The sequence below is a fragment of the Notamacropus eugenii genome, chromosome 6 (assembly GCF_028372415.1).
Source record: "Notamacropus eugenii isolate mMacEug1 chromosome 6, mMacEug1.pri_v2, whole genome shotgun sequence".
In the NCBI taxonomy this organism is placed as follows: domain Eukaryota; kingdom Metazoa; phylum Chordata; class Mammalia; order Diprotodontia; family Macropodidae; genus Notamacropus; species Notamacropus eugenii.
The window spans coordinates 135721953-135731085 of NC_092877.1; the positions used below are offsets into that span (position 1 = coordinate 135721953).

Here is a 9133-nt window from a genome sequence, read left to right on the forward strand (position 1 = left end):
ACAGCAGAATAAAGAGAGTAAATCTGGGAAAGAGGCCATAAGAAGTTGTTATAATAGTCTAAAGCAAGAGAGGAACCAGGAGAAGGGCCTGTACTAAGCCAGTTAGTTACAAGTGTGAGTAAAGAGAAGCAAAGGGATGCAAAATCAGATGCTGAAGAAATGAGATCAATAAGCTGGGCAAGTGGCTGGAACAGTGAGGAAGAAGGAAAAATTTAGCATGATTCTAATGTAACGGGGAAAGTAGCAGAAAAGGTAGGCGTGGGGCAAACACAGTGAGTTTCACTTAGAACATGCTGAGTTTGTGCACATGTCCAGACAGCAGTTGGAACTAAGAAGAAATTAATGTTGGATATACACTCATGAGTTCTGTGCATAAAAATGATGATTTGATTCAGTGGAAGCTGGTGAAATGAGACCAAGTGAAGACACAGACAAACAGATGCATATGAAGTAGGCCACAGGTAATTAAAGTACAAAAGAAATTGAGGACAGCTATGACAGAAGAGAAACTCACCCCCGCTTTAGACAAAAGCAAAAGAAGAGCATATAGAGGTTAACAGGTAGTCAACAATGTCAAATACTACAGAGTGGTCAAGAAGGAGAACTGAGAAGGGGCCGCTGGACTTGGCACTAAAGGGATCACTAAAGATCTTGTCTGGAAAAGAAGTTTTAATAGAGTGATAGGGGATGGATGTCAGACCAGAAAGGGTTGAGAAGTGAGTGGGAAATAAGAAAGGGAAAGCAAGAGTATAGACAGCTTGGCTGTGAAAATAGGATAACAACTTGAGCACATGATAGGATCAAACAAATATTCCTTAAGGATGGGGAGAACTACCACAGGTTTGTAGCCAGGAAGAAAGAGGCTGGTACTAAGAGAAAAGGGTGATCAAAGGTGCAAGCACCTGGAAGAAACAGAAGGGGATGGGATCAAGGACGTAAATGAGGACTGGATGAACAAATTATAGTATACGAGTGTAATGAGATATCACTGCACCCTAAGAAATAACAAAAGGGCTGGCAGGGTGATTTCATACAAAGCTGGAGTCATATGAACTGAAGCAATTTATGCAGTGACAACACTACTGTAAAGATGGAAAAACTTTACAAGACTTAAAAACTCTCAATGCAATGACCAACCACAATTTCAAGACCACTAACAAAATGTGCTACCCATCTTTTGAATGTGAAGTGATGAACTCAAGGTGCAGAATAAGACATTTTCAGATATGGCCAATGTGGAGATCTGTTTTGCTTAACTATCCAAATGTGATACAAGGGCTTAATTTTTCTTTCTTTAAACTGTGAAAGCCTGGAATGGGAAGAGAAGGACAGACAATAAGACTACCAAAAAAGTTCATTAAAGTATTTTTTTCAAATGTACAGAAGAGATCGTAAGAAAGGTCAGTAGGATATGCAGACAAGCAAGACTGCTTTGAAGATAACATGTTGATTTTATATAGTTGGAGGGAGAAGCAAGCTGCATGTGATGCACATTCAAAACTGCATGTGCAATCTTCTTTTTCTGTTCTGCTTTGTTACATTTAGAACTTTTTTTTTAATGAAAAGCAAAGAAGGACGGTAGAAGAGGAAGGAAAAAATGTACATTCTAATTACAATAGGGATGTTCAACTTAAGTTTCCTAAATTCCTACAATCATTGAAAATAACTCGCATCTCTAATCCTTTTAGCTTGACAATATCTTCCCCATAACAACCACTGGGAAGTAGACTGCACAAGTATCATTACCCCATTTATACAGGGGAAAATTCAGGCAGAGAGATTAAGTGACTAGACATCCAAACCCAGGTCTCTTGGCTTCTTTAACAGCATCCACTGTACCACACTGCCTCTTTAATGACTACATGGGTATTAGATAAAAAAAGATTTGTCACTTTTTTAATCTCTTTGAAAAATGTCAAAATTTGTGTACAAAGAACTTCTAAATTTTGATCAGTCTTAAAAAAGTCCTGGTGAAAGATGTTATGTATTTCTTGCTAACAGGGAAAAAAACTGAAGTTTAATTCCAGTTTAACTCCTTCGTCCAAAATCCTAACACAGCAGGCATCCAACAGATATTCCATAAATACTAGTGCATTCGATAATATACAAACTTATGTGTACTTCCTTAATAATAGAGAGGTAAATTTTGGATATGTGCCAGGTATTACACAAATAAAGTCAAATATTTCTTAAGACTACCTTGACTACATGAAGACATGAAATACTTAATTTAACATTTAGATTATTTACAACCAAAAGGATAAATAAATATTTACTAGAGTAGTGAGTTGGAACATAGCAGACTTTCATACTTGTGCAAAGACAAGAATTCCACTTTCAAATTCATCAACAATGAATCACTGAGGCAGTAGGCACAGATTGGAAAATTAATTCCTTTTTTAAATTGGTGATGATTACTCTCAAGATTTATTTTAATTGTATCACAGAACAAGCAGCAATAAAAGGCAAAATATACTTTTTCAAAAACCAAATTTATGTACCATTACTAATTATATCTTAAAAATTAATGCCAGAGGCCCCATTGTGATCACTAGCATAGATTTGTCTTTTTCGAGAAAACCATCCTGATTTTTCCATTTATGTACATATTGCTATGATATTAAATGAAATTTCTTAAACTGGGTATATATCTGAGTGACTAAATTCATCATAAAAAAAGGTCTGAAAATTTTTGAGCTCCAACATCAACTCTGTAGCTAACTCCTTAAGGGTTTTTAATTGTCATTTAGCACAATTTATAGGTGAGATTTTAAGACCAAGGCTTTGGCCCATAAGAGATTAAGCGCAGTAATCACTTTTCACATCCTTCCAAATTTCCTTACTTTTCAGTGACCAGGAATGAATGAATGCACCAGATAAATTACCAAGTAGATTATTAGAGACTTAAAATGAGAATTTTTATTTTTCAAAATGTGAGAATTATAATGTAACAATGCAGATTAACACAACTAGCCCCGTGCCTAAAGGAAATCAAATTGAGCCATTTTAAACAAATCATGTGAAGGCACTAAAAAAAAGATCATACAATGAACCAGAATTACTTTTTTTAAGTTCTGGTTCCATTACTGTTCAGTCACCTCCTGTCCCAAGTTTACTCCCTGTTCTATTTCAGAGCAGGGAAGAAGGGAGAAGGAAAAAGAAGAAGTGTAGTTTAGGGACTTTAAGACAGAAGTACTTTAGAGCTATCTAAAAACAGATAGCAAAGAACGTTTGAGGCACTGCTTTCTCATGTTTGGAAAAACAAAGACGCATGCTTTAGACTGCGAAGGAAAAGTGCCCAAGTGTGTAATTTAAAATACAATTTACACCATTAGAAATTTATGAGAAAATAGAATTGTTTACAGAGAAATTTGTGTCTGTGGATGTACTTTGGGTGTGTGACCCCAATCATAAAGATGGAATCAAAGAGCTGGTGTTAGAAGCAGTACCAGTAAATGTGGGTAAAAATATACTGAAAAATGTTCAGCGTCCAGTTATTTTTTTTAACATATTTAATGGTTGGAACAGCAAATGATTTCCAAATATTCTACTACACGTGAAATATGTGTACCAGTAAAATTAGGCCCTTACAGATTTGCTCAATAAAACCTTACCACAAGTATACCTGAAGAGTATGGTCAACACTACTTTTCCCAAGCACTCTTAAGAAATCTGTAACATATACCTGGGGCATATTAAAAAGAACAACTATCACTATTACTCTGTATGTTTAATTTTTTTAAACTCCAACTAAAATGAAATTCTCTGCAACGTTAAAATATACCATACCTCAAACACAGTCATTGGCACTGGTTGAAATATGTGGATGAATGACTAAAGAGAGGTAGCTATGTGGTACAGCAGATAAGAGCACTGGGCTTGGAATCAGGAAGACATTTTCATGATTTCAAACCTGGTTTCATACCAGCTGTGTAAACCTGGGCATGTCACTTCACTCTGCTTGCCTCAGTTTCCTCATCTGTAAAATTAGCTAGAGAAAAAAATGGCAAACCACTCTAGTATCTTTGCCAAAAAAATCTCAAATGGAGTCATAAAGAATCAGATACTACTAAAATGACTAAACAACAACTAAAGAACAGAAAACTCCAGATATATAAAAATTGGTCTTAGTATTGAAATATCTCAGAATCAGTTATCTATTTTAAGATACTACTGAAAAATCTTAGATATCCAGCTTCCTATAAAATCTCAAAAGATCTCATTTCTTTTAAAATATGCTTCAAATACACAATAAACTTCCATTTAAGGAATATGAGACAATTGTGGAGCAGAGGAAAAAAGCAATGGACTTGGAATCCTAAGACTGAGGTTCACACTCCAGCTCTGAGACTTACTAGTGCTAGGATCTGTCAGTTTCCTCATCTGTAAATTAGTTAATGACAATATATATTTATATACATATATGTATATATATGCCTGTATTACTGACGTCAGTGAGTTATCAAAAAGCATTTTATAAACGTAAAGTGCTATACAATTATAAGCTATTGTATTGTAAATTTATGCACTATAGCACATAATCGTCATTTAAAATATGTTAATTAGGGACAACTGTAAAGTTGTTTTATTTAATTAGCCAACTCTTCTGTGCTTTTAAAATATAATTCATTTTGTTCAGACCTTTACAGAAACCTATTGTGTGAACTAAGATTCAACTTACACCAAAAAATATATAAGTTAATACCAGCTATTTCATACTAAAACATATGGAATATATTTATGGAATGTTTTACCCCAAAGTACACCAGCAAAAGAAAAACATTTTCTTATTCTCTCACCTCAAATCTGTCTGGATAGGACACTTTTAAAACCAAAGTTACACTCTGCTGAAAGATTTTAAATTTTACAACAAATGCTGACTGACATATTTTGGGTAAAAGCATGTTTGAGAGAGAAGATGTTATTCTATCTACTACTCCGACCCTCTCGTACTAGACAGCTAACAATTATGAGACTAGTATTTTAAGGAAGAAACAGAAGGGGGAGAAAAGAGTTGTTATCTCAGTCCTTATAGACCTTAACATACTTATAGGATACTACACATGGATGTTATTTTTCCTCCCCAGAAAATGCTATTCCTGTTGTTCACACTGAGCTGGAAATTAACATTTTGGAAAAAGAACTCTGAAATGTCTGTCCTTAAAACTTAACAAAAGTATATATATTACCATCTTATTTATCTAGCACAGCTTCTAATGCTGATTTTGACCTCATATGAATGCATTAGTGACATACTATTACTGTATTTTCCTATTTTTCTCCCCATTTACAACCTAGTATAAATGCTGGATGGCAGCTAGGAATGATATGAGTATAACCGGGCAATCATTTCAAAGGACTTGGTTGAATGACCTAAGGGGTGGAATTTATAACAGAATCTCAGACTTTGACATCTAATACAACCCAAACTTGAACAAGAACCTTCTATAGCACCCACCTCCAACAAGTGGTCATCTAACAACCTCTACTCATGTGATGGGAAACTCACTACCTCCTACCTCAATTAAACAGAATGCTGCTGAGTATCATTAAATATTAAATGAATGTTAAGTCTGCTAGTTTTCCTACAAAATTAAGTTTGTATTCAACTTATAAAATTTAGTATTCTGCTGTGAACAACGTACATACATAACTGTAGCACAGAATGAAAGTGAAACACTGAATAAACTTTGAACATACAAACTCAAATCCATTTATTTCAAAACAGTTAACTTAAAACTTATCTTTTTAATATAAAATTTACTTCAAATACACAAAGATATTCAATTACATTTTCATTTTTCTATGTAATTATAGCTATTTGAAGCCTAAAAATGACAAATATTGCATGAAAGTCCTGTTTCGATTTTAAACATTTGAGATGATATAACTTATTATATACATGTACGTATATCTCAAATTAATATTATTTTCTAGGTGCAATATTAAGTGGTCGGTCTCATAAAAAAAGGCCCCTGGAGTCAGAGGACCTGGTCAGTTACTTAGCTGTGTGATCAAAAGCAAGTCACTTAATCTTTCTGGGCCTCAGTTTCCTCATTTGCAAAATGAAACAGTTTGATTCAATGATCTCCAATGTCCCTTCCAGTTCCCAATCTTTGGCTATTGCAAAGTAACAAGAGAACAGGGGAAGGACATGAAGTACTCGTGTGCTTGTACAGAAGCAGCAGTTAAACAGCAGAAGGAACTTGAATTGTTTTTCTCAGAAGGAATCTGTGCAGGAACATTAGCTCTGCCCTTCAATCCGGAGTTCCCTGAACCTACAGGGGCAATTAACCACCTAGAGAACTCCCATGGTCTTAGCAGCAGGCAGAAACCTCCAGATCCCATCGCACATAAATCTTTGGGGACAAATCAAAGATTCTTCAGCAAAGAAAGGTTTTTCAGTTTTTTAGCTACCACACCCCTTTTAAAAGCATTAGAAAACTGCCCCTTTATCCCCACCACCCAGAGGAGCCCAAAGGGCCTAACATAGTACAGCAATAAGAATACCTCAGAATCTCCAAACCACCTCAGGGGTCTGAACGGGATGATTCTCTAGCGAATAGAATCAACCCAGAAGGTGGCAAGTGAAAATGATGTTCTAAGTCAAGATGCGGAAGTCCACATATACAGTGTGCAGGTAAACTGATGGCCAAAGGATGAACAGATCCTGCATACTCAAGATGGAAATGTCTGGGGGTCATTTAACAATCTTTCTCACAGCGTTGTCTTCACTGAGCAAGGAGTTAGAAAACCTAGGTTTGATTAGCAGTTCTGACGCTTAACAGCTATACAATAGACAAGGTGCTTAATCTGAACCACAGACAGTATCCCCATTTGTAAAAGAGTTAATATTATATCCTATTATTATATTAAGAATAATATCCTATGAGGCTTTTCGAAGAAAATGCTTCCAAACATTGTATCTATATAAGACGTGCAAACTCATTTCAGAGAAATGGCAAATAATAAATTACTGCCCCAAAAAAGTGCTAGCCCATTTTCGCTACTCGAAATTTTTAGTACTTTGGTAATTTTTATACTCTATGGCCTCGTGGATAGCTCAACCAGTCATTAATTATTCTGACTTCCTTAAAACGTTTGCATTTGGCTGCATTTCAGTGCCAGCTCAGTTTCCATTCCAAAACTCTTTATTTTAAATTAACCTGCTTCCAATGAAACTGAAAGAAACATAACGTGTCCCTGCCTGTTACCGAAACCCTTCCTCAGTGACTCTGGGGACAGTGGACATGAAGCAGGAGATATGAAGAAAAGCCAATCTGATTACAACTCCGATGACTGCCCATCCACGGATTACAATCTAACACCTCGAGCTGATGCGAACAACATTCACTTCACCGACTAAAGTTCCGGAGAGCTCGCCTTCCTCCCCCCGCAGAACGTGCAGCCAGGCTCCCACAAGTTCCTGCCTAGCCCCAGTCCTCAGCCACAGCACAAGCGCCACAAAGATGCTGAAGCCGGCCCGGGGACTCGGCAGAGCCGTGCAGCGCCAGCCCGCTCTCCGAGGTCTGTTCTCTTTTACTACCCATATTTTAAAAAGAGCTTCTCAGAAAGGCAGGAGGGTCCTGGGGCAGCGGGGCTCCAGGAGGGCTCCCCACACCGCCCCCAGCCCTGCCTCCGTCTCCGAAGTTTTCAGGACAATTCCTGGATGTCCGAGGAAGGAGAGGAGCGCCCTGTCACCGGCCTCCGGGGTCCCGGGAAGGGCCCTTTCCGAAGGCGGGCGGGAGGAGCGCGGCCCCCGCGCTACCTGCCGGGCTGCCCGGGGGGCCCGCGGGGGCCTGGGCCGGGGCCGGGGCGCGGGGCCTCGGCCGGCTGTCCCGCCCCGCGCGCGGAGCCGCCCGTCGCCCTCCCCCCGCTCCCCGCACTCCCCCTCGTACACACAACACTCACACTCTCCTCGAGTTGTTTCCTCCGCAGCCTGACCCCCGCCCTGCCCCAGGACCGAGGACTCACGGCGGCGGCGGCAGAAGCGGGACATAAACACCTCGAGACGAGCTCGCCCCCGGCCCATCCCCCTCCCGCCCGGGCGGCCCGGCCCGGGGGACTCGACCCCCGCCCGCCCCAGGCCCCGGCCGGCCGGTGTCAGCGCCTCGGAGCCGACCCCACCGGCGGGCGCGGGGCGGGGGGAGGGTGGAGCGTGAGCCCCCGTTCTCTCCTCGCCCCCCCTCCAGCTCCTCCCTCTTACCTGCGAGTCGAGTCCCCGCCGAGGGCCGCCGCGCCTCGGTCCCTCCCCGCTGGGCCGAGGGGGAGCCGCCGCCGTCGCCGAGGGCCAAGCGTCCGAAGGGAGCCGGCCGGGCCTCCCCGGCGGCAGGAGCAGCTCCACAGGGAGAGGAGGAGACAAAACAGCGCCGCGCCTCCTCCCCGCACGCTCCCTCCCTCCCAACCGCTCCCCCGCCCGCCCGCTCCACAACAGCTCCCCCGCCCCCCCAAACGGCGGCGGCGGCGACGGCGGCGACACGGAGCCCAGCGCACGCAGGAATGGTCCCCCAGCCCGCCGCCGCGGCTCTCCGCGCCCGGCCCCCTCCCTCGGCCCGCCCAGCTCCGCCCCCTCCGCCTCCTGCTGCCGCCACCAGGACACACGAGTCCGCCCGCTCCGCTCCGCGCGCGCCCCCCACACGCAGATGCCGGCGGGAGGGGGAGCGGGAGGCGCTCGGCTCGGACTGGCGGCGGCGGCCTCCCCCCGCCCCGAGCCGCCGCTCGGGCCGTCCGGCACCTGGGTCGGCCGCTGCGCGCAAGCCCCGACTCTTCCTCCCGCCTTCGGAAAGTTCCCGCAGCCCGCTCGGGCGCCCACCTCGCGCCCCCGCACGCGGAAACTTCCCGCCTCCCGCCAGCCCCGGCTCGCTGGACCGCGGGGCTTCGGGTCCGAGTCCCGGCGCGCCGCACCTGGCCGCCCCCCCTCCCTCGCGCGCCCCCAAAGCCCCGCGGGCCACGCGCTGCCCGGGGCCGTGCTCTCCGCGCCTCGGCCTCGGCGGGGCTCGGGCTCTGCGGGGCTGGGGCTGTGCACCTGCCCGGGCGCACCGCAGCGGCCCGGGACCCCGACCCTCCCCCTTCGGGTCGGAATCCCCCACCCCCATTATAATCGTCCCTTCCATCTCTTTCCACGGGAATGGAT

General features: G+C 43.4%; 1 protein-coding gene across 4 annotated transcripts in view; it reads right to left on the reverse strand.

Annotated features, from left to right (window-relative positions):
• The window catches only part of ELF2 (E74 like ETS transcription factor 2), an 82814-nt gene extending 74502 nt beyond the window's left edge, over positions 1–8312 (reverse strand). For 2 of the 4 annotated variants that reach the window (XM_072621059.1, XM_072621057.1), the window contains exon 1: positions 8207–8312. The gene's annotated coding sequence lies outside the window, so the exon portion shown is untranslated. Of the gene's footprint in view, positions 1–7911; positions 7996–8206 lie in introns of those variants that run through there. The other 2 variants (XM_072621063.1, XM_072621058.1) reach the window with 2 other exon arrangements.
• Between the last annotated feature and the right edge of the window lie 821 nt (positions 8313–9133).